This window comes from Paroedura picta, chromosome 6 (genome assembly GCF_049243985.1).
Source record: "Paroedura picta isolate Pp20150507F chromosome 6, Ppicta_v3.0, whole genome shotgun sequence".
Classification (NCBI taxonomy): domain Eukaryota; kingdom Metazoa; phylum Chordata; class Lepidosauria; order Squamata; family Gekkonidae; genus Paroedura; species Paroedura picta.
In genome coordinates this window covers 31396316-31423270 of record NC_135374.1, presented here as the reverse complement: position 1 = coordinate 31423270, position 26955 = coordinate 31396316, and the positions used below count along the sequence as shown (strand labels likewise).

Here is a 26955-nt window from a genome sequence, read left to right as displayed (position 1 = left end):
AGAAGACACTGCCTTATATTTAAAACCAGACCTGATCTGCAAAGATGTTCAGTGGCTCTTTAGCTTTTCCAGCTAGAATCTTTTTCAGCCTTGTCAGCTGCAATCCATTTAATGGGAGATTCTATGGGTGCAAAAGTATCCCCCCCCACCGTCACCACCACAACCACCGAGCAATGACATCACTTCTCTTGCAATACTCCTTCTGCTATAAGTCTTATTATTACAAGCATTTGTGCCCTGCTTCTTCAGCTGTTAAAGCCTCCTTTTCTCTTTGGTCGATACCAATAAAGGTTGATATGATATGAGTAAAATAATTTTCATAATATATTTCAAGGCTGCAGAGATATAAGACTTCTCAGGAAAGATATTCAGAATTAGTAAAGTCATTATCGTGTTTCTAAAAATGGTGTTACTTTTCTGATATAACCTAGGAATTCATATAAAACACTCAGAGCTTTATTTTTCTTTCCACCAAAACGATATACACAATTTATTACTTGTAATTTTTATGCACAATTAATATTTTAAAGGTCTTTTTTGGCCTATGAATCAGTCTGATTTCAATAAAGTCATTTGTAATTTCCCACAGTATTTAAAATGACAATTCTCTTCTTAATTGACACAAAGATTCATAGGGCTCAACTTTAGAATAGTTCAAAGGTTCACACTGCATGTTCAGAAAATTCCTTTAAAGTATATTTACCTCGTAAGTAAATTATTCATATTTTATTAGAGGGAAAAGAAAGATTTTTTTTAAAAAAACCATAAATCTTCCAATGGGAAAAAGGGAGGGGGAGAACTATGATCTTTAGGAAAACTACTTTTTTCTTATTCTCAGAAGTTGCTTTTATGGAAGCATTTTCTTTTACTATGTATTCACTGGAGACTTCCTTTTCTGCCTGACTGGTCAATCAGGTATTCAGAGCATAATGTAAATGCTCAGAAACACAGGCATGAAAACTTGCCAGACAAAGAATCCAAGTGAAGAATTTACAATTCCTTCCCCCCACACACACACCCCCCCATACCCAGAAGCAGCATACACTTGTCTCCCGCAAGCAATGTGTTAACTACTGCCAAGGATGACACCCACTAGTGACAGCAGGAAAGCCCACTACTACAAGCAACAGTCAACCTAAACATTATTGACTGGCCTGTCACTAGTGATGAACATAAAGTCAGGATTTTTCTAATCTATAAAAAGGCAAAGGTATCCCCTGTGCAAGCACCGAGTCATGTCTGACCCTTGGGGTGATGCCCTCCAGCGTTTTCATGGCAGACTCAATACGGGGTGGTTTGCCAGTGCCTTCCCCAGTCATTACCGTTTACCCCCCAGCAAGCTGGGTACTCGTTTTACCGACCTCGGAAGGATGGAAGGCTGAGTCAACCTTGAGCCGGCTGCTGGGATTGAACTCCCAGCCTCATGGGCAAAGCTTTCAGACGGCTCCCTTACCACTCTGCGCCACAAGAGGCTCATTTCTAATCTATAGAAGCTGCTAAAATCCTTATATTTTCAGTTGATAAAACAGCATACATTAATTTCATTTCCTGCTTTGCTTCAGAAGCTCCAAAAAGTAGTGCTCTCAACATTTCAACTTCTGGATCATTACCACCACTCACCATGCCAAGTGACAATGGAGCCCCTTCATCTCTTAAAGTTTAGAAGCTAGGGATGCAGAGGGAGCACATAGACAGAGAGATTAGGGAGGAGAGTGGTTGGAAGAAAAATCACTGGAGTTTCTTCATGATCAAACTTTTACCAACAAAGAGAAAATGTCTTATAAATAAATACGGGGGAAAACCCAACCAAAACACCCTTCCCTAACACTCTCCTGCCAGATATTATTGCCTCTTGATGGAACATTTTACAACAAGAAAGAGAAGTAGCCATTCTGCAGGGCCTGCAAGACGGAGCTCTTCTGCTGGGCATACGGTTGAGGCCAGTATGCCCAAGAGAACAATAACAGCATATGGGCCCCTGGGCTTCTCCTCCACTCTCCTAGTCAGGAGATTAGGTTAACTCAAAAAACCTAATATCGACTTAGGTTAACTCAAAAAACAACCGCTACTAGCTTTTACTGAGTTTTTCATGAATTTTAATATATTATTGTATTTACAGTGTAGTTTAATATATATGACTGATTCAATGGGGCAGCCTATGCATGCAAATATATAAATAAATAATGCAGAAATTCTGATTACATGATAAAGGATTAGAAGTATGAGGATAAAGAGCTAGAAAATGCAGGGCAGGATACTGTGACTTACTTAGCATTTCAACTGGGAAATTTGAAAGCTGGATCCTAGCATGTCATTCGCTGCCACCACTAGGGCAGTTAGAAGACAGAAGAAATGGCTGGTCTGAAGTTCCACTTCTGCTGATGCCTGGAATCCCACGGCAGCTTTCGTGGCCAGCAGAGCCACGTAACCTGCAGACCCAATAGGATCCTATCTACCCATATTTAACTCTATAGCTTGAGTATGAGCAATGTGTCACAATGTAGTTTAAGTTGTCAAAGCAGCTGCCTAAATCTGCAAAATCACTAGCATGCTTACACCAGCAGCCCTGATCAACTATTTTGACTGTCCCCCAACAAATCCTTTCCATTTAAAATAGTCACATTACATTGAGTAAGACAACAGGATGCAACCACCTACATTCCATACATATAAACAAGTTAACTGAGAACTTATTTTCACAAATTTAAATTTTCACCCAATTCAAAACAACATTATGTTACATTATATCTGTGACACCAAGATAGCCAGTTTGGTGGTTAAGAGTGGCAACTTCTAATCTGGCGAGGTAGGTTTGATTCTCTGTTCTTCCACATACAGCTATCTGAGTGACCTTGGGCTCGTCACAGCCCTGATAAAGCTATTGTGACTAAGTAGTAACAGCAGAGCTATCCCAGCCTCACCTACCTTACAGGCTGTCTGTTGTTAGGAGACGAAAGGGAAAGTGATCGTAAGACACTTTGAGACTCCTGGTAGAGTAAAGCGGCATATGAAAATCATTTCAGATCATCATTGTTAACTTACTATACATCATCATGCTTCAAAGTAGTTGATGGAGAGAAATTAATGGATGATATTATTTGATAATTTGCTAGAGATTGACAAAGCTACTCCAATAGCTGTTTTTAAAAGAAGGAACTATCACAGTGTAGTCAGGTAGAAAATTTTTCTTAGTTTACTTTATTAGCATAATAACTAGAACTATTTACAGGGAAAATCTCTGGAGAATGAAGCTAGTATGTTTTCTTCATTGTTTATTTAATACCATACTATGGCCCTAATCAAGTTAAAATTTCACATCAAATGAAACACAAGTGAGTTAAAACTAACTTCATTCTCACTAACTTCGGCAGGACTGTGGCCAATATATGTGATTTTTGGATACAATATATATATTGTATGTATGTATGTATGTGTGTGTGTGTGTGTGTATGTATATATATGTATGTATGTGTGTGTGTGTGTGTATATATATACATATACATATACATATACATACATACATACATATATATATATATATATAAAACAAGTGAGTATCAGCCTTCACTGAAATCAAATCTGAAGAAAATTCAGAAACACTACATGTTTAAATTAATATGAGATTCAGATATAAAACCAATACACTATAGAATGAAAATCCACAATTTAAAAAAACTACAGTACCTGAAATAAAAGATTTATATGGTACACACACACAGTATAATTTGGCCTATTGTGTATGATAGACACAAAAACTACATTAAATTAAGTGCACTGATTGATTATTTACTATCATCACAATTGTATAAACAGAAGGAAGAAGACTGAGTAGTTAGCAACAGTCATTGGGTCAACTAGACTTTAGAAGAATGGAAGCACAAATTAAGTGCCTAACAATCTGTAATTCAATTAATATATTGTTTATACCCCATTCTTCTTGGTCTCAACATGGCCAGCTAACATCTAACATACATTACAGTTTCTCCTATTGTTCTGAATATATCACATACACTGAAAACGTGTGTTTGAAATATTAAGCAAGTTGGCTCAGTTCATAATGTCACAATTACTGTCTTATTATGAGCTAAAAGAATTTTAACGCTGCAACCCTAAGCATATTTTAATACATTGGCAGAATCACAAGTGGCGATCAAGAAGCACAACCAGAAACTGTTGTTTTTATTGCATGTATATATCAGACTACTATGCAATCTTGCTAGCATACCTGGGCTTCCAGAAAATGGCATGGTGACCTACCACACAAATGTGTGACATATAAGGAACCAGTACTCTGAATCACAAAGATGGTATCCCACAAAAACATTCAGGAGGCCGCATCCACACCTGGAATCAGGAATCAATGGGACACTTCAAAGTCAATGACTCTTACATGGAGTCACCAAGCATGTATGGAACAGAGATGAAAAGCCTGACAGCAACCTAAAGAACTTCCTCAAAAATGATACTAATGATTAAACCAAAGCCAAATCTATACAGAAGAAATTAGAATCATAGAATCATAGAGTTGGAAGGGGCCATACAGGCCATCTAGTCCAACCCCCTGCTCAACACAGGATCAGCCCAACGTATCCTAAAGCATCCAAGAAAAGTGTGTATCCAACCTTTGCTTGAAGACTGCCAGTGAGGGGGAACTCACCACCTCCAAATTGTTGGCAGGTCCAAAAGAAAATCCAAAACCAATAACAAACTCCATGTATTGTTTTTATTAGTATCAACCAAAAAGTGACTGAAAACAGCATGCAAATTTCACCAGAATCTTTCATCAAGGTGGATGTTACAAAAATTAAACAAACAAAGGGGGCATATACCTTGGAGGAAAGAACTTAAGACTTGGTCTTCTGAGCATCCTGTACAAAATGCTGAGAAAGCACATATATTTAAAATGGTGATGGCTTGCACTCCTGGTTTTCTGAGAGATCTACAGATCCAAATTCACAAAACAACAGCCAAATTCACAAAACAACAGCCAAATATTTATTTAGATCTTCATGGTACATTAATTGTTCCTCCCATTTTCTGGCATTTCCCATTTGTACTCTTCTTCAGTTTTAATGTTGTAAAGATTGTTTGCGGCTTGTCTTTCAACAGGGCACAAAAAACTTGGGATGCAAGATCTCATATTTCATTTTCTCCGGCTGGTGCCACTAAATATTTCATCTTCCTTTAAAACAGTGGACTGCGTTTGAAGGCCCTGTATTTTCTCCTTCACTGATACTGTTTGCACAGTAGTCCAGAAGATATGTTCTTCAAAGTTAGGCCAGTTTGCTCATAATTAAGTAAAAGTAATCAGCCAGCCACAGAAACAGCTCAACACTAGGTAGTGTATGTTCTTGTGATAAGCCCCCCGAGATTCCTTTTGAGGACAACGTTAAAAATGTATGCAACTGATGTATGCATGTTCACCCACAGAAGGAATGCTATATTAGAAAGAGGTTCTTTTACATACGGACCTTTTATTCTTTTCAGGTTCAGATTGTAGTCAGGGATCTCGAACTTAAATATATGAGATCCTTGATAAATGCTTTTAAAATCTATCTTTCTTTTTCTATGCTCATGAAAAAATGTTCTTCTACACCAACACATCAAAACATTAGACTGGCATTTGGGAAGACGGTCGATAAATGGTCTGTCCTGTAGCTCCGCATGGAGACAAGTACCCTGGATTATACTCTAAAGCTAATACTGAAAGAGGTTCTATTGGTTTAAACATGATTATTCCAGATTTTTTTTAAAAATGACAAACAGTTTAATACCTTTTGTCCTCCAGTTCCTCATTTACAAAATGAAAACTATTTCCCTTCCTTACATGATTGCTATGAGGATACATTAGCCATGGTACATTAATAATCAGAGACAACAGAGATTCCAAGCATGTAAGTAACTAGGTAGCAATTCCATCCATTATGACCTGAATATCTGTTTTGAAAATAGTCTAATATGTTAATAGTTACATGCTAATAGTTAATAGTTCAATATGTTAATGGTTACATGTTAATGGTTACATGTTTGTGTGGTCAACAACATAAAATGTTCTTTATAAATGTTTATGATACCTGGCAGATCTGTCATATTATACAAGGAATTAATAATTATCTGTTTTATAGATAAACTAGATTTAAAGTCCATTGTACTTGTAAATACAACGGGCACTAGGTGTGCTTTTGGGGCTGGGGGAAGGCTTCCTTCCCCCCTGGCAGCGATGCGGCCTTCCCCCCGGACCCAGAAGCGCACCCGCAGCATCCTCGAGACTGCAGTTGTACTTTTGTGCCCGGGGGAAGGCCTCTTTCCCCTCCTCCCGCCCGGGGAGTGTGGGAGAGGACTGACCTTTGGGAATTGTGGCATAGTGGTTACAGATGAGCTTTCCAGAACCATGTCTTCAGATATGTGAAGGGGAAATCAGACTGGAGACTCTTCTGAGGGGGAGATTAGGTGGCAACCAATTCCTCCCAGTTCTGCATCATTTCCCTTCTTGAGTGAATTAGGCCACAGACACCAAAATGTCTCCCTGCCCTAAAACACATGGAGTAGTCACAGTACACAGGTGTCCACCCTGCTCCTTCTGTCTCCATTTTTTTTACTACTGATAAAATGTTATGCGCACCCATGCTTCTTTCATGGTTGCTCCTTAGAAGAAGAACTGGATTTTTGCACCCTGTTGTTTACTACCCAAAGGAGTCTCAAAGCGGTTTACAAACACCTTTTCCCTTCATCTTTCCTATGAGGGATGTGGGGCTGTGAGAGGTCTGAGAGAACTGGGAATGGACCGCAGTGACCCAGCAGGCCTCAAGTGTCTCAAAGCATTTTCCAATCATCTTCCCTTCCTCTCCCCATAGGAGACTCCCTATGAGGGCGATGAGGTAGAGAGTCTCACAGGGAAGCTGGCAACTGTAAGAGGAAGTTTCTCTGTGCACAGCAGTCTTGACCTTAGTAAGGTTTTTTATACAGGTTTTTTATTTGGCAGGCCAAGGTTTAAAAATCACTTTAGTTCCCATGTCTCTTCAGCTATTTACTTGTTCACTATTTACAGTTTCAGGCTGTAAATATTTATTTAGATCTTCATGCACTTTCCAAATTCACAGGACTGATGCTGGTCTGTCTGTCTGCACCCCAGAATACAAACAGTTGCTGGTAAGGGCTGGTCATAGCCTATAGCCCGGGAGGGACACACCTGCACAACTCCCTCCCAACTGCAGACAAAAATGGCTCCTTTGAAGGCTGGACTCTGAGGCATTGTACAATTCTGAAGTCCCACCTACAGGAATATTTCCAACCCAGGGGTGGCCAACCTCCAGGTGGGGCCTGGAGAGCTCCTGGAATTACAGCTCATTTGCATAATATAAAGATCAGCGCCCCAGGCAGAAAGGGCTAGTTTGGACACAGTTGTGGTAGAGAAGAGACATTTAAGGCCTCCCACACAGGTTGTTGTTGAATTGAAAGACTTGAGGCCTACTGTACAGGGTTGTTTTGCAGATGAAACAGGAGACAAAAGAACCTCCACAACAGCATCCAGTTTCGTTTGCAGAATAACACTGTGCAGTGGCCTCAAATCTGCAGAGAGTTGCGAAGAAGAAATACACATGACTTCACTGGGCAGAGCATTATTTTAAGTGAGAAGGGGCTTTTCGGTGGCCTCCCTGTCAGCTGTTTAGCAGAAGAAGAAATCCCCCCTCAAAAGGAATGCCCACCCCCATGCTCACAGACTCCCCTGCATTGTTCTCAGAAACACCTCCCTCCCCTCAGTCAGGGGCTGTCAGAGGCTCCATCGCAGCAGGCCTGAAGGGGGAGAGGGAGAGCACTCACCAGTCTCCTGCCAGGTCTGTCAGTGTTCTGAGGCAATTTACAGTTGGACATGACAGTTAGGACAACCTTGGAGTGAAGAGGACTGGCGCAGCCCGTCCAAGCCTCTGTTCTCATCCCCCTTGGCAGCCCTACTGACCTCCTCTCCCTGCGGTGGTCAGGAGCAGTCTGGCAGCAATGTCTCCAGATTGCCCCCGGCTGGGCTGGGCGGGTGGGTTGGGAGGCGCTTTGCGCCTCCTGACTGGATGGAACTCTAATCTGTCTTGGTGAGGGAAGGCTTCGCTTCGCACCTTCCGATTGGCCTCTCACCCGACTGGCTGGAGCTCCTGTCTGTCCGGGTGAGGAGCCAATCGGAAGGTGCTTTGTGCCTTCCAACTGGCCCCTCACCTGGGCCAGCCCTGCCCACTCTCTGCCCACTTAACTAATTATGATACCGCTCACCGAGCGGTTCCAGATATGATGAAGTATACTACTGTTCAAATACTGCAACATGACATTCTTCACTTAACAGTCCATAATTTATCCTTCCCAGAAAAAAAATGATCTTCATAACCAGAAGCTAAAAAAAACCCAAACAAATCCTCAAAGTTCACTTTATACCAACTGCTTACCATGCGGTGGCTGCCACAAAGCTACATTTCGGCATCGCATTGCTATGTTGGTCTGCTGCCACCACACAGAAGGTGATCTCCACTGTTACACATTCCCATAGTTGATTACAGCACCATGTGAACATCCATGCTGTAACATGTGGAAAGCTGCTGTACATTCCAAGTCAAAGACACATTTTGGATCTTATCCCTTTGCATTGTTTTATTATGTTAATACCAAGCAATACAAATATATAGACTGAAGAATCGGTTAACATTCTGGTTCACATTTCATTACTGTAAGGATTCATCTTCATCTTATGAAACTGAATGTCAACCAGTGCTACCAATTCCAGTCTCACAGAAAGCTTTCATAAGAACCAGAATAAAGTCACTAGGAACTAATTATAGTTGCCTGGGAACAATTTTTCCAAAGAAAAAGGGGAATTCAGGCCTGCCCTGTCTGCTACCTGTAAACATACCTTTAATTAAGAAAGGTGAGGGTACCCTGCCCCTTAAACAAAGAAAAAAAAACAACCTGGATCAATAATTTTCCTCCCTTTTTTCCTCACTATGCTTGTGAAAGATGGGGTTTCGAAAGGTGTAGATAAATGTCCTACAACTAGAATCATCTAATACAGGCCTATCACTTAACTCAGCTTACTGCAAAGAATCCAAGCAATCAAGCCTTGAAGCTTGATTTCAGATTCTTTGCCTGCTGTTTACACCATTCTTTTTTCTCCAGTGTATTTATTCTGCATCTACATCCAAAAAACACAGTTTTTTCTCAATTGGGGTGGGAATGTCACTTTTGACATGGAGTGGCATCCAAAGGATTTTTTTTTAAATTATGCAATTGACCTATCAAAGATGTACAGTAGATTCAAGTAAATGTCCTCCATTTAAATCCTCATGATTCACTTCCTTGAGTGAAGGAGAAAACAAACAAAGGCAGGCAAAGTTAAAAAAAACCTATTTTTGAAACTTATTAGAGAAGCTGCAATGCTCCCTTTTCTTATTGCCAAGCTCTAGTAGATTCTCTCCTGTGCTATTGGCCACTGTGAAAAATGGAAACAAATCACCATCTTCCATCATACCCCTCTTTCATTACCACAGAACTGACAGATCTATACATACTCATTATAACAAGAAAAGTTCTTCAGATATGTGAGTAGCAAATGTGAGGTAAATGAGGCAATATGTCCACTGTTGGGTGAAGATGGAGAGACTCTGACAGAGGACAGAGAGAAAGCAGAAAGCCTCCATACCTATTTTCCCTTTGTTTTATTCCTGGAAGAACATGGACACATCTAGCAATGGTTGTAGGCAAGGTATAGTGGTAGCAGATTAACATGGACAGAGAGGCTGTAGAGACAAACCTGGCTGTACTGGATAAATTCAAATCCCCTCGGTCAGATGGTGTGTACCTGAGACTGCTCAAAGAACTTTCTGGAAAGCTTGTGGAAGCTTTGTCCACCATCTTCATGACCTCTTGGAGAACTAGAAGACTAGAAAAACCTTATCTCAATCTTCAGAAAAGGGAGGACCTGGGACACTATAGGCCATTGAGTCTGACCTATGTTGCAGGGAAGATAATGGAGCAGACATTAAAGGGGGTGATCTACAAATACCCGAAGTTAAACTTGGTATTACAGGGAAATCAGCACAGATTTGCTTCCAAGAGGTCTTGTCAGACTAACCTGGTTTCCTTCTTTGAGCAATAGGCTTACTAGATTGTGAAACTCAGTTGATGTTGTTTACCTGGGTTTCAGTAAGGTCTTTGACAAGTTTTCTCATTATGTTCTCATGGGTAAACTAGAGGATTGCAGACTGGATTTTCAATTCAATAGATGGGTAAGAAACTGGTTAGAAAACTACTGCACCCAAAGAGTAGTAGTTACAGTGTTTAATCAAATTGAAGGGAGGTGACAGTGGGGTGCTACAGGGCTCAGTACTAGGACTGGTACTTTTCAACAATTTTATCAATGATCTGGATGAGGGGATGGAGGGACTACTCATTAAATTAAATTTGCACATGACACCAAATTGGGAGTAGTAGTGAATACCCCAGAAGACAAAGAGTTCAATGAGATCTGGACATGCTGGAAAAGTAGGTAAATGAGAACAAAATGCAATTCAATAAGGATAAGTGCAGAGTTCTACATCTGGATCACAAACATGAGAAGCATGCATACTGGATAGGAAATACACTTCAAAAGCAATGTGTGTTAACAAGATCTTGGAGTACTTGTGCAATGTAAGCTAGTGCGATGTGGTAGTAAAAAAGGTGAATGCAGTCTTGGGTTATATCAACAGAAGCATTACATCAAAATCACAAGATGTCATAACCATGCTTTATGCAGCATGTGTCAGACCGCACCTGAAGTACTGTGTGCAGTTCTGAAGGCTTCACTTCAAAAAGGACATGGATAAAATTGAGAGGGTGCAGAGGAGAGCAACAAGGATAATCCAGGGCCTGGGGATCAAGCCTTATGAGGAAAGGGTAAGGGGTTGGGAATTTTTAGCCTGGAGAAGAAGAGGTTGAGAGGGGACATGATTGTTCTCTTTAAATATTTGAAAGGTTGTCAGACCGTTTACGCACTGGAGGTTTCATGCCAGGCTGAAGTTTAAGTCATGGCAGGTTGCCCCACCTCTTCCTGCACCCACACAGGGAGCATTTGGCCCAGTGCTCCTCATCTGCCCCCGATTTGTGTTCCTGCACGGGAGCTGGTGCAGTGAAGTTCCCAGTGCATAAATGGTCTTAAAGGAGAGCAGAGAATGGTTCCTGTTGGCAGCAGAAGATAGGACCCGCAGTAATGGTTTTAAACTACTTGTAGAATAGATATCAGGGGGTGGGGAATGTACAGTTCAGCAGTGGAACTGGCTGCCTAAGGAGGTGGTAAGCTCCCCCTCGCCGGCTGTCTGAGTTGCAGCTGGACAGATATTTATCATGGATGCTTTAAGTTGATCCTGCAGTGAGCATGAGGTTGGATTAGATGGTCTGTATGTATATATGTAGAGCCTCTTGTGGCACAGAGTGGTAAGGCAGCAGACATGCAGTCTGAAGCGCTGCCCATGAGGCTGGGAGTTCAATCCCAGTAGCCGGCTCAAGGTTGACTCAGCCTTCCATCCTTCCGAGGTCGGTAAAATGAGAACCCAGCTTGCTGGGGGGTAAACAGTAATGACTGGGGAAGGCACTGGCAAACCACCCCATATTGAGTCTGCCATGAAAACACTTGAGGGCATCACCCCAAGGGCCAGACATGACTTGGTGTTTGCACAGGGGATACCTTTACCTTTTACCTTTATGTATATATGTATTATTATTATTGTTATTATTATTATTCATTTCTTCCATTTCTATGTTTCTATGATTCATGGACAGGAGATTGGAGAAAGAGGGGACAGAAGAGGGAAGACGGCTGGGAGAGTCAAAGAGAGAGAAGCCCTCAATCCTAGTTGATTTCTTAAAAGGAGCTTGGATGCATTTTGCAGCTTTCTAGATCCAAATTCTGTTAATCCAGTTTACTAAGACAACAAAAATAGTGGCCAAAACACTCAGAAGGCTTGCTGGGTATTTCTTCCTTGTTTTACATTTTAATTTTTTTTACAGGCAGCAAGAGTCTACCGTTATTAGACTATTGCTTCTCTTGGATCACTAAAAAAAGAAATTACAGGGAAAATTGCTTCCTTTGGCAGCTCTTCAATAAACCTCTTCACCAACTCTGAAAGACGGGAGGGAGGGAAAGACAGACATTGGGTCATGTGCCCCCAATCAAGCTCAGCAGCAGGCACCACAGTAACCAGTATTGCTCAGTTGGTGACCTTGGGAGAAGTGAAAGCTTTAACACAGGTAGCCAAGTATCCTGAAATACCCAGCAAGCCTTCTGTGCATCTCTATCGGGTTTTCTTTTTCATTCTGCATTATTTTCCTCCTCCCCAGCTCTCAACTTTCCAGTTGCTGCTTTCTCTACATTTTCCCCTGTTTTGCTTCCCAGCTGGGTAATTCAAAAGTTTACATATTCCCTTGGATCTGTCCCACTATTTCTTTGCTGTTCCTTTGCTCCCACCCACAAGGATATTCTGCCCACTCTGCACTTTCTGGTGGTCACTCAGCTTGCACACTCCTGTCCATGAATCATAGACACATAGAAATGGAAGAAATGAATAATAATAATAATAACACATACATACAGACCATCTAATCCAACCCTATGCTCACTGCAGGGTCCACAACGCATCCATGATAAATATTAAAAATGGCAGCAAAGCTGCAGTCTAAGGAAAAACTTTTTAAAAAAACCTGAATGTATAGAATGTGCATCTGCTCCAAAAATGGCAACTTTCACTCTGAAAACTCAACCTCACAAAACCTCAGTATATCACTGACTTACTATAGTAGCTTTAATATCCATGCTCATATGCAGGAAAGGATTGTAGTGCAAAACCATGCAAATACAAAAGGGGAAGAAAAAATAAGGGTTACCATATTTCTGCTACCCCTTTTACGAATACTTGTATATTAAAAAAATCAACTCTGGGTCACTTACACAGGAGACATCAGTCATATTCTGGAAAAAGCAAACAAACAATTTCCAGTCTATTGTGTCTTTGTATTTGAAACCAACTTTTTTGCTGTGTCCCTCTATACTTACTCTGTCTATTGCTCTAACCAGCAATGTGCCTTTTCAATCTGCCTTCCTGGGGTCTGCATTTGATTACAGCATTCATGTTCTATTTAGATTCTTTTGTACCATGCCCTGTGGTGCTAGTACGAAAGGTGTTATTTATAAAATGTAATTCTGTTGTATTGCAATTTTGACTCAAAGAGGACAAGTAATATAAAATACTTAGTTTATTTAATAATTTCTTGGATTTATTAAATCAGGTTCTTTACAAGATTAGTGCTGGGAGGTAGGAGGAGGTTATTAACTAATAAACAGGCTCCGGGCAACCCCCACTCCCTGCAAAATATACATTATTTAAATGGTTTTTTGAGAGCCAAGATGTGCATCTAATTCAACATTATCTGTCGCTGCTTTTTTAAAAGGGAATACAAATCACCATTATTTAAGAAGACCTAAGCAAACCTGTAAGATGTTGTTTCTACACACATGCAAGACTTAGCACAAATTGTCATGTGTGAAGCTCACTTAAGTGTCCATTTCTTTCTGGTGCTCTTTAGGAGCCTGTGACTGATGACAGTGTAGGGGAAATGCACATTCAAAGACAAAGGATGAATAAAAGTATTTAGGATTAATGATTTCAAGGTCACTTTGTTCCATATAAACCTGCTTATTAGGCTTGCAGACAGCTGTCATCATTCCCAAAATCTATTACAGTGGCTGCAGCAGAAACAAACACGTGTGCTCTGGCATTTTAGATGGCATCCTGTGCAGGTCTGCTTTGTTCCCAGGCTATTCTGGAGGGCTTTAAGACGCTACCAACCACTATTAGATATCCATCACAAGTATTATTTGGCAATAATTTCATATTGTACCTGTGACATTGTAGATACATTTACGGTGCTGATAACTACAGCTAAAACAGTGATTAGTAGTATGCTACTCTCAGTATTAGAGTGCACATACCAAAAATATCCTAGACATACACAAACTAGAGTTGCTGAGTCTAGGTTGGGGAATCCTTGGAGATCTGGGGCAAAATCTGGTCAGGGTAGCGAGGGAAAAGAGCTCAGTAGGGATGCAATGCCATAGAGTCCACACTCTGAAGATAACATTGTTAAACTGATCTCTTTAGTCTTGAGTTCAGTTGTAATTTTGGGAGAGCTCAAGTCCACACCTGGAGATTAGCAACACGGACATACTTACACAATACCCTCAAGGTCATCTATCCATCAGACCTCAGAAGATAAATTTGTACTTTGCAGACCATGGTATACAAAAAAAAATCATGGAGCCTAATTAAAAAAAAAACAGAGGGGGAAGGAATCTAGAAGGCCAAAATAGCAATCTCCTTGACCTAAATAACATCTGTAAATCACTCCAAGGAATTTTTCCCCCTGTCATGCCCATCAATCATAATAGTGCTTAAATCATCATATCCCTTATAATAATGCTTAAACCATATCCCTAATGATCTTCTTAAGTAGGAGGGACTAAAGTAGACAGCATTCACATTTAAAGGAGAGTTTCAAATTCACTTGTTTTGAAAATCAGAATGCTATCTAAAGAATGTTGAATAAAATTCAGACTTTTTTTTAGAACTCCCCTTCTATATGGACTGAACCTCTCCATCAATACCACTCTTATTTGCTCTCTTATGCCCCTAAACACACTGCCCCCTACTACCTTTAAAAATTGTCTATATATTTAAAAACCAACTATGTCTGATCCCAACTTAATACTCTAAAGCAATTTGACTGAGAAAGTTAGTAATTCTTGAAATTAAGTGAGATTCAACCTTGAGCTATTTATAGGACTTTTTAACCTACTGGTAGTACAAAGTCTTTTTATAATCACTAGAATCTAGAATTTCAATGTTCATCAATTCAAAAGCACCAAGTAGTGATTTCTTTCCCAACATTCACTATGAATGCTTTCATTCATTTTGCACTTGAATGGAAAGAAACAACTAGAGCAAGCTGAAAGTTGGGGGGATCATTTAATTAAACTATAACTTGTTCCCTCTAGACCCACATTCTGGGGTATTTTTGTTCTGGATTTATTATTTTTGAATTTTGTGTCTGGAATTATTCACATAACATCTGTTTTTTGTGACTGGGGAAAGGCTTTTCATTTCACCCAGGTCTTTCACTGAATCTCTTTCCACTTCAATAGCATGGTTGCACCCGCCCTAGGCTGTACTTGGAGCATCAATCCTTACTGATATAAGTCTTTTAAACAACATTGATGCTACCATTTAACGTTCCTTCATTTTAAGTTTTTTTTATTGTTACTTAATCATTTATTGCTCTACATGCATTTTATTATGTTCCCCTGTGATTGACAATCATTTGTAGTTAATTATTACTGATATTATGTCACTTTAGCCACTGTGACAGAGAATTAAATTCCTGTTTTCTTTTTTTTTTAAAAAACCAAAGTTCAAAATTTTGCCACAGAATTAGGTATGAATCAGAATCTACAGCCCTATCAGAAGCTGTTTCTCTTTTATTAAAAAGAACCCAAGGGATAATCAAAAGTATATGTGCCAGCATAGTGTAATGTTTAGAATATTGGACTATGATCAGGAAGACCCACTTTGCCCTGGAAACAAAGTCAATAAAATAAATCTATTGTTTGTCTAGAACAGGAATCCTCAACATGATGCTCATAGATGCCATGGCACCTGCCAACACCTTTACTTATGCCCATCAAGTGCCATCAGGGATTCTGATTGGCCACCGAAGTGTTGATTGACTATGCAGATATTTTAAAAGATGCTTTGGCAACAGCTACCATCAGGATCTTCACCATGGGAGTGAAAGTAAGAAAAAGCCTCCATTTTGTGGTTTATTTTGCCTCCTATAGCAGCCATTTTATGGCTGTGTCTACTACGTGATATCAAAATTCCAATGGTTCTCATAGGCTCAAAAAGATTGAGGATCTCTGGTCTAGAACAGGATCTAAAAGGCCAGATCCACTACCATGCAAGAATCATTCTTCATTTTGATTCTGGCCATGCACAAATCCAACAGTATCATTTTGTTGTGCTACCATGCATTGTCATTCTTCAATGCTGCTGCGTGTTTAGCACAAGAAGAATCCATAGCAAAAAAAAAGAGGTAAAAGTGGAATTTCCCTAGCCAGTTGTATAGGTACGTTCCTTAATGCTGTGAGAACTAGCACGTCAGTTGGTGAGTAGATTTAGCAATACCACAGAGAATAATGAATTATCTTAATTCATATCTGGATGGCCCTAAAATGATATCAGTTCCGAAATAATGAGAAATCCTTTGAAACCAGAGTTCAGGTTACTGGAATCCTGATTTGCCTTGATGAAAGCTGATTTCATTGCCTTTGCTCTGGCCAAGCATTTCTGTAAGCAGGGAGTGATCAAAGTGATTAAAGATATCACTGGGGAACAAGCCAGGTTATGACCATGTCCATATATAACACAAAACTACAGTTAATACTGTAATTAATAAAGTAATTTCAAACTATGACTTCAGGCTAGTAGAATGGCTTCTGTCCAGACAATCAAAGTAGCATCATCTCTGAAATATGCTACTTTGCCTATTTTGCTAGTTATTGTCTGAAGACAAACTGTATCAATATATTTAATAGCCAATGGTTGGTTGCCCTGTGAACAGGCAAATCTGTGCAATGTGAACATCTGCAGTTATCATTTTATTTTTGGGACCACCTCTGCCACTTGTAGGAGATCCAAACCAAGCTTCTGTTTTCCTTCTCCTTTGTTGGAATAACAGCCTGGCCAGAGTCAGTAATGGGAGTCAAACGCCTTTGGTTCACATTTGGTCTTTGACTTTTGGCCTGTGGCTTTGGATGAGTCAGCTGAATGGATCCAATACCAGCTTCAAAGATTGCTCATTTAATTTTTGGCCTTTTTCATATTAGCTCCACTCTGTCATTTCTCTGCTGATTTTGACTGAATGCACAAAATCACTAGTTTTGTGACAGGAGGTTTCAAGCAATTGTCTGATAGCCTAATTTAATTAAGACCCTTGACTGAACAGAAGACATAAAGAGGGTTGAATGTCAATATGTTGGCATAAATTTTTGAACAAAATAAGTAATAAATGTTCTCTACTGAAAAGATTGTAGCTGCAACAAAAAAATTAAATGCATGAAAAAGTCCATAGATCCAGCATACTGCTAATTATGAGTTGCACCCTTGTTACAGAATGGGCTCTGGTTAAATATCACAGAAAGGAGTTTTATGATTTGTGACACACTGACTCCCGAAAGATTTGTGTATATAGAAAGTCCAGATTTCATGCAAATCTGTAATTTATGTGAGTTGTCCAAAGATGGATTGAGCTTTATATAGATGAGTTGAATCGTAATATCACTTTTAAAGGAACTAGTGGTAGCTGGACTGAAACCATGTGGCACTTTATTTTTACTCTGGATTGGTGTAATCAGTTTTCTCTGGCTTCAAAATACATGATCCAAAAGAAATTTGAGGCAATCAAGGGCAATCGAAGGTTCAGAGCATTCATTAGTCAGAATAAATGCATTTTATTTCTAAATATAAAATTTAAAGAAAAAAATTACCAAGAACAAAATTAATGTGGATCTCTGTTCCTCAAAAATGAAGTTTCCGTTGGAAAATTATTTTTAGACTTTCCATTGTCAAATGCATTCGAAAACTATTAAAATATGCCTTTCTAGTGCATGGAAAACATATGTTTCTTCTTCATGAACTAGTTTCTGTCTGTAGCACAAAAGAATATGTGTGCTTTTAACTATTTCTGTTCCTTTCCATAATTCTTCAGTGTTTTTCTCTGGATTGTTCAAAAATATGCTTTCCTTTGCATTGGTAACTTGAAAAGTATGCTGAAGCACATGAATACTACTGAACCAAGTAACTGGTACTTAAGGAGAAACTGTGGCATCTGCTTGGCACAAAAGATCCAAATTTCAATCTCCAGCATTTCTAGTAAAAAGGATCAGGTAGTAGCTGGTCAGAAATACTGAAATATTCCTACCTCTAGACCTGTGGTCCTTTGCTGGCAGGGGCTCATGGGAATTGTAGTCTATGAACATCTGGAGGACCACAGGTTGACTACCCCTGCTCTAGAGCAGTGGTCCCCAACCTGCAAGCCGCGGCCCGGCGCCGGGCCGCAAAGGCCATGGCGCCGGGCCGCGGCTCCCTCTCCCCGCCCCCCCGCAGTAAAAAACTTCCCAGGCCGCAAGCTTGCGGCCCGGGAAGCTACTTACTGCGGGGAGGGCGGGGAGAGGGAATCAGGGCCGGGTCGCGCCTGTGCAGGCTGTGCCCGCGCGGCTCGATCCGCGGGCGCGGCTCGCGGGTGTGGCCCGATCCACGGGCGTGGCTCGCGGGCGCGGCCCGATCCGCGGGTGCGGCTCACGGGCGCGGCCCGAAATGTGGGCGTGGCCCGCGTGGGCGCGGTCCCCGCGGGCGCGGACCGATGCCCTGCCGGTCCCCAGCCTAATAAAGGTTGGGGACCACTGCTCTAGAGCACTGTGCTAAAATGAAAGATGCCCATGGTTGGCAACTTGGAGTTTATTTGCAGGTCCAACACAATGCCATTAGGCCTTAATTACATATTAGGTTTGGTTCAACCAATAATAATTTAATATGCAACTTAAACTCCCCCCTTCAATAGTAGGGTTTGTAGCTCTGCCAGTACTACAACATTATTTGTTTAGCCTAAAGTGACCAGAAATCTGGGGCCACAAGGCGGGACGCACTGCCTCCAGCAAGGCGGTGTGACAGCGGCAGGCAGGCCCTAATTGCTCAGTACACACAAAGTGGAAACCGATTCAATCTGTACTGTAGCAGTTTAAACTAGCTGCCAACAGAGCCTGAGGACTGGTGATGGGACTTTAATCTTGCCTTGATTATGCTAAAAAGTTTAAAATAAAATTTGTTTAAGCCACTTTGTTGGTTTTATATAGAAAACTGGGCTATAGATTTCCCAGAACAAAAAAAAAATTAGGGACATACAAACCAAAGGTCAGAATACAGCGGGGAAAGTACACCCATTCAGATGAAGAGGGTTCATCTCAGTGATAAGAATTTCCGATATCTTCAAAGGAAAACAGAAATGAAGGATGCACTGATATAATGAAAACCTAACAAGTCAGAAAGACTGTGTATGGAATCAATCAACAGAAGACCAACCCAATCTGCATTGGTAGTGTTTGGGGGCATTACTGTAACAATTGAATTAAAACAAACAGCTATGGACAAAGGTAAGAACAAAGTAAGCTGCTCTTGACTATAATGAGAGTGTATACAGAGAACGTGGCAATTTTGGCTTCATGCAAAACCACTCTCACACATAAGGGTACAGTGGTAAGCACACTTTTGGGAAAGCATATCTAAGTAAGCAAAGTGTTGGGTGGTAAATGTTTTCTGGTCTAAGAATTTTCTCCTGCCTACTTGTGCACTTTTGTGCCCATCAGATCAAAACAAAGTGACAGACATACACCTGGAGAGGTATAAAGCAAACATTATGTTACAAGGAAATGCTCACCTATTCAACCCTGACTGGCTTCCCAGGACTTTTGATGTCCAGCTCGTTGAAATTCCTTAAAGGGTCATGCTATTAATGCAAAGCAGGTGGTAGTCTACCAAGTTCCTTGTCTCAAGTGCCCATAATGCTTTTGCTGATGGACAACAAGCTCCAAATAAGCATCATGCCTGCCACACTGCTTCGGCATCCTTGCTATTCTATTTAAACTGCACTCAAAAATCTGAAACATTCTGAGAATTGACAAATATGTGCTGATGTGAACTAATGCATTGCTTCCTAGCTGGCAGGAATTTACAATGGATGATATTGTTATACAGCAGGAATTTATATGGCCTTTTCTCCCCTGAAATTACCTAATGACTGCAAGCAGGAACTGAGTCACTGAAAAGTAATGTGACTCCTTTAAACAAACAAATGACTAAGCACAGGCAAGCTTTTACTACAGACTTTTTTTTTGGTCTGCATTCAATAAAATCACTGCTTCTGTTAAGTCACTTGGCTTCTGAAAGGTAGTATCACAAGGTAACAGCTATTTCTAGTGCCTAAAATTATTTTTATACACTAGCATGGAAATACTAGACACACCCAGAGGACTGGTATGGCAATGCGACTGCTCCAGGCATGGGAATGATTATTTTCTTCTTCCATGCACAGTAAGAATGAATATATGACCAGGATTTTATCTGAAGTTTTGGATTTGATTGGGGGGGGGGGGCTCCCTAAAAAAAAACAGGGAAGAGAATTTTTGGAATTTTTGAGTTGGCATCTGTACTGAAGGCACCATGGGCAGGAGAGAGAAAGCGAGTACCCTGGCATCACATTACCCTATCCATTCCTCTTCCTCCTCCTCCTCCTCCTCCTCCTAATACTTCTGCTGGCGGGGGGCAGAGGGCGATAGGTATGTGGGTCCCAACCCGTGTAAGGCCTTAAAGATTTGAACCAAAAGCTTGAACTGGATCCGGACAGCGATTGGCAGCCAATGCAACTGCCTCAGCCCAGGCTGGATATGGGCCCTCCAAGGTGTACCAGTGAGGACCCTAGCAGCTGCATTTTGCACAAGCTGAAGTCTCTGGATCAAAACAAGGGTAGGCCCATGTAGAGTGAGTTACAGAAATCTATTCTGGAGGTGCCTGACCTCCTGGAAGAAATACATACCGCCCCCCCCCACACACACACACATTGTGCACCACATAAATTCAGCACATTTTGACTATTTGTCATATGATCAAAGATTTTCAGGGCAAAGTCTAACTGCAAGAGGGCAAGCAACTATATTTGCATAATGATGAACTGAACCTCAGTCCACAAATCCTACCAACTTACAACTGCATGCCTACTACATAAATTCTATGTCTCAGACTCTGGTAAACTAAACACTAAACATTTTTTAAAACACAGAAGAGATAGTAAACGTGGCACTACCAATAAAACAAATTTTAAATCAAAGATCTGGATGCAATTTGCAAATATATCAAAGGTGTAATTGTAATTATCTTATTTTGCTCCTATGTTTCCCTGAGTAATTTCTATTTAAGGGTTTAGCATTACTTTCTAAAGTGTGTTATTACTGGTTACATTATAAATTCTAACCTAGAGGCTGTTGCATTTTCTGCAGAATTTTAGTATTTTAGAACTTTAGTATACTTGGAACTATCCAGTAAATTACATTGAGCTCATGAAGAATTCCAACAAACTTATACAATTTGGTTCTTATGATGTCACATGAAACCAGTATTTGCAGATTATTACTGACTAGAAAGAAAGCCCATTTGTAAAAATGGGCAATTAGGAGAGGTTTGGGGAGGTTGCGCAGCAACGCTCGGGAGGGGTGGGTGGAGGGCCGGGCCGGGCCGGTGTGGGGCCGGGCCGGTGTGGCGTCGGGCAGCGGGAGACGAGCAGGCTGTCGGGGTTGGGGGCAGGGGGAGGCGCAGGAGAACTACGCGTGGCCGGAAATCGGCACATGCGTGGTTTGGCAGCCTGGGGTGGGCGGGGGTAGGGTGGGGGAGCTGAGCGATGCATGCGCGGGACGGCACGCATGCGTGGCTCAGTCTGTTGGTGTCGGGCAAGCTGCACGGTTGGCGCAGCCTGGGGGCGGCATTGGAGCAGTTGGGAGCGTGGGAGAACGGAGCGATTGGCGACGCGGCAAGTAGGGGCGCGTCGGAGGGTGGGTGGGTGTGTTGGGGGGGAAAGGATCGTGTGGGGGGTTTGAGGGTGTAGGGTGGAAAGCACGGAAGAGTTGGCATGGCTTGTTGGGGGGTGGGTGTTTGCGCGGGCGGCGAAGGAGGTGTGGGGCGTGGGGATGGGTTGGGATGGGGGATGGTAAGTGAAGGGGTGTAGGAGCGGTGGGGGCTTACCTGGGTCGGTGGGGGGCGGTAGCGGGATTCCGGAGGCCGGCGGCGGTGGCGTGGTCATTGGTGTAAGGGCGAGTGGGAGGTGTGGGATTGGCTCGCGGCTTTGCGGAGCAGTTGGGAGGGCGTGCAGCTGGAAAGGAGCAGGGCCGCCGTGTCTTTGACGCGGCGTCCCTGCTCGTTTCCCCGCATGGAGGTGCAGTCCATGACAGGCAAGCAGGCAATGGTGAGGCACGCATTGCCTGCTTGGGTCAGGAGTGACAGTCGGAGAGGCAAATCAGGAGCCGCTTTGCGGCCGCTTCGCGGCTCCTGATTCGCTATGCCGAGTTTTTATCACGGACAGCGCCTGTCCTAACTCCTCCCAACTTGCCCTTAGGCTTTTATTTTTAACCGCAGAGCGGTTTACAGATTTGTATTCTACCCCATCCAAAGAATAAAGGTGGTTAAGACACAACAAGCTGAATGTGAAAAAGATGTAGTTGCATTAGCACTGCTGCTTTCCCCCCCTTGTTTTGTGTTTGTGGTAAATGACAACATGAACATGAAAATGTATTGTAGAAAGTGTAATAATTTCCCCAGCCTGTTGCTTAGACATCTTAAAACATCTACAGACTAAATTATAGGAACTTCAGACACAAGGGAAAAGATGGGTGGGAGGGAAATGAAGATTCCCCAAAGGACAGTATCTAATTGCAGATGGCAGTTATTGTGCAAGAAAGGAAGTTCTGCCATTGATGCCATAGTAGCAAAATACAAATGACATGGGAAAGAAGAGAGCAAATAATTTCATTTTGATGTTAAGGATGGGAAGCCATAAAAATTGAGAGCCAGTTACCAAAGAATACTTATTAATTAGCCACACCTGTAATCAACTATTTTTTCTCACTGTGTGATCCACTCTTCCATTGATAGTGTACCTCAAGATTTCATCCAAACAGAATTTGATGTGTTCATTGTTTGCTCATATTATGCACAGGTTTGAGTTTTGCAAAACTGCTTCTCCTTCAGGGGTCTCCAGATACATTAACATGCTATCACCACTCAGCAAGGGACTCTAAATTCTGATATGAAGATACTTATATTACAAAGGGTCTTTTTCCGAGATGTAAAGAGAGAGGATCTTCAGGGACAGATCCTATTTTCCAAGAACTCCAACTGGACATCAGAAATCCAGCCTCCAATTTATCTGTGTTATTTGTTCCAAATAGTTTGGAAATTCTTTTTCGCTGCACAATGCATGAATTAATACAGATGCTACAAGCTCTTTCCCACAGCCCTTGCAAAAGTTTGAAAACTATTTCTATTATAATAGCTTTTTAATAAAACAGGCAGTGATCCCAAGCACCACTTATATGAATGTTCCAGTGAAATCAAAGATCAACTGTTTATGGTTGGGTGGGTGGAAAGAAAGACATATTCCCCCTGTTTATATTTATCTATATGCTGCAAGACCTGCCAAGACCTTGAAATTCATTTCATTTGTTTCTCATACCAGATTTGAGCTTCAGTATGCATCACATTAGCCCTCTGGTCTGATTAAAGCCTCTCTACTCCCCCGCCTTTAATCTCTGCGTGCTGTTATGTGGAAGGTGCCAACTTCAGAACAGACAGTTCTGTAAAGAAGGACTTAAAAAAAAAAGCACAGCATTTTAGAAAATTTAAACAACAGGACTTGTGAGCAAAATAATTCATAAAGGGAAGGGTTTTGTTAAGTCATTTTCATGAGCACACAATGCCCCCTTTGCTTTGTTTTTTTTAAAATAAATCCGGCAGTATATATGCCAAGGCAACACATCTGAATGCAATATCAGTGGACGCACCCTAAATCATCTACATCTGAAGCACAGAAAATGAATCCCCCCTCTCATCCTTCTTTCTTGGTGCCCCCCCCCCTGCCAGCTTTGGAATAAGGCACAAAATATTTTCCTCCTTAAGAGTTACAGTTGCTCCTCCCTTTTCTGAATAAACAGTTGTAAAAATATTAAACTGTTGGCTTAAAATTCAACCTTCACTTGTAAAAAAAACAAAAAACAAAAGAACTTCTAAAGACTCCCTCTGGCACAAGGAAACCTGTAGTTCTAACCTCTCTTTATCAAACTTGAGTGATATCTGAACACAACGAATCTCGACAAGGCTCTCCTGTTTCTCAGGGTTTCACATTTTCCCCCTGCAAGAGTTGGAGGAAAAGGATACAGTGCACATTTTCACATTCTCTAAGTTTGCAGTTGTTTTTATATAAGAAGCAATTTGTTTGGGTCATATCAGGTCAAATGGGAAGCCTGCCCAGCTCTCGGTTTTAAAGGAAAAACATACAGAAAGACACAAAAACACAGCAGTTTCCTTCATTAAATTCCACTCTACCTGCCATGGGCATGAAGCCACAATGGAATTTCCCACCCTGGCTGAGCACAGCACAACTTTTATTTTTAGTTTTTTTGGCATTTTATAGAAAAAAATCATATTGGTTTGCTTTTAAGTGAACTTTGAGGCAAAGGCTATGGTTACATTTTTCAAAAATAAAATACAGAAGGATCTTGAGGTTAAATCTAAGCAGTCCTTAGTCGGGACAGGCTTGCAACCTCCCTTGGCTGGCTATGAGAATGGTTTTGCCGAACACACTGGTATTTCATGGGATTAAAAATGGGATTAAGGAGTTATCTCTTCGTTGCTCAGGACTGCTTTGCCTGTTCAGATAAATGGTAAAACATGGAGGGCAAACTACTGGCTAGCAATTCCACTTTTCACACTGGGTATTTTGTGTGATGGCAGTATTTACACGTCTTCCTGATAGTGAGCTATGTAACACCCACAGACATTTCCAATATACAAATTTCTCATTAAAGGGACGGATAAAATTCCCCCTCCACCCTGCACCGGAAAGGATGGCAGAAGTGTCAACTGCTTGCTTATCTAGCTTGCGCCATTTCTCGATGCACGATAAAACCTTCCTCGGCAAAGGAATACTTTTATCATCCCATTTCTACACCAGGAAAGCAACCTTTACTGTAGAACAGGACTGCCTGTGCCCCCCTAGAGCAAGAACAGCAGCTGTTGTGTTTCCTTGGTGCCCCAGTGCAAAGGATTGGTCATCACAGCGACAAATGACATTCCATTCTTATGAACCCACCAATGTTGACACACCTGTAAACACTGCCTATTCTTTCCAGACAAGAACAAAAGGCAGCTTATAATGCTGATATAATAATAGTAATATAATAATTTTTTTAATTTTCATCCTGCCCTTCAGTATCACTCAGGGCAGGTAACAGCAATAAAACCACATACAAAAATAAAAAGTATAGTATAACGAATGCCCCTTCAGACAGGGTTTTTTTTGGGGGGGTTGTTTTTGGGGGGGGCAAGGAGCAGATTTTCCACCTTCTGTCTCTCCCCCCCCCCCAAGCAGTGAGGCCAGCTTTTCTTGGTGGATGTTATTTTTTAACAAAAACAAAAGATTCTGGAGAACACAGAGGAACAAGCAACCAAAACAAGAACCTGTGTTGGCTCTAAACATCAACATGAATAAAGTTCATGCAGAGAAACTTGTGCAACATTTCTTCTTTCTTTTATCCTTATCCATGGTTCCTCTATATATTTGTGAAACAGCCGGGGTGGTGGGACATGTCCAGCTGTCCAAGTTGGAATAGGGCCAATCAGGGTGCAGCCAGCAATGCTGGCTGCACCCTGATTGGCTCTGCCCCTATAGTTCCCTCCCTCCCTGGATGCTAGCCACGTTCCTCTCAGATATGCCAGAGACAGAGAGAGTCACACAGAGCCATGCCAGACTGAACACGAGCCCTCATTCTCTCCTATCACTCCTGCTGCGAGGGAGGCAGACAGAGACACGGAGAGAGCTGCCCCAAACTGCACACCAGCCCTCCTTCCCTCCTACAAACCAGCCCTAATTACCTGCTATGTCTTCTGCTGCGAGGCACACTGAGACACCCAGTGAGGGAGAGAGAGACACACAAAGAGAGATCTGCACTTCCCGGTGTCCTCTTGGTCCTAGCACCCATTGCATTCCTGCTTGCAATGAGCTTTCTTGCTAGTTCTGATATAACTTGTGATGGACAGAGTTTCTGGAGTTGGGCTCTTTGCTCCAGTCAAACAAGTAAGACACATAATGCTGCGTATATTGGTAAAGATTCCTTTTGTGGAACAATTCATAACATGATACCTTGTCTGAAGAAGAATTCGAAACACAAGTTTCTCAGCATGAACTTTATTCATGTTTATGTTCAGAGCCAACACAGGTTCTTGTTTTGGTTGGATGTTATTTTTAGCCTTGACCATAAGCCTGGTGGAATAGTTCTGTCTTACAGGCCCTGTAGAACTGATTTAGGTTCTGCAGTGCCCTGATCTCTTCCAGGAGCACATTCTACCAGGCTGGGGCCAGGGCCTCAGTCATTTGCTAAGAGCAGAATGTAGCTGTGGTTATATCCATGTAAACCACTTTGGAGAGAATACACAACCATTGTCTTAAAATGGTGCAGTCTAGCAAGTGGTTCATCACTTTAGGCTGCTTTTGTTGTGTATTTTGACAGGTAAAAATCTTGTATAGTATCCATGTGGTCAGTTGCCTTTGGAAGAAACAGCCATAGAGGTTACAGTAATGCAAAGCACATTTAAACAACTTATTCATGTAGGTGGCCATGGCTGGTGCAGACTTATGGACCTGCATTATACACAAATATGGTAAAAGGAACACTGCCCAAAATTCATCAGTTTATTTACAAAAACTTAATACTCTAGCATTTGCTGGGACTTCAAAACAACAAGGTCAACATCATAGCAAAAATTCAAAAATAATCTAGACATGCTAATGCAGAGAAACTGAAACCCTGGATATTAAAATAAACAAAAACTACATGGATACTACTTTTCAGTCAACTTACAATTTAATAAATGCACGGTCTCATTTCCATTATCCCTATTTCCCTTCATTTTGTAAGGCCCTGTTGTTTTTTCCGTAACTAATACCTTCACCTAGCATCACTTGGTGGGAAGCAGAGTAAAATAATGGAGGAAGGAAAAGAAGATCCACGTGCATTTA

General features: G+C 41.4%; 1 protein-coding gene across 22 annotated transcripts in view; it reads right to left on the bottom strand.

Annotated features, from left to right (window-relative positions):
- ZBTB20 (zinc finger and BTB domain containing 20) overlaps positions 1 to 26955 on the bottom strand; it is a 643318-nt gene that overhangs the window by 251350 nt on the left and 365013 nt on the right. Inside the window, exon 1 of one of the 22 annotated variants that reach the window (XM_077341956.1) lies at positions 2269 to 2410. The exons of the other annotated variants lie outside the window; for them this stretch is intronic. The gene's annotated coding sequence lies outside the window, so the exon portion shown is untranslated. Of the gene's footprint in view, positions 1 to 2268; positions 2411 to 26955 lie in introns of those variants that run through there. 22 annotated transcript variants of the gene reach the window in all.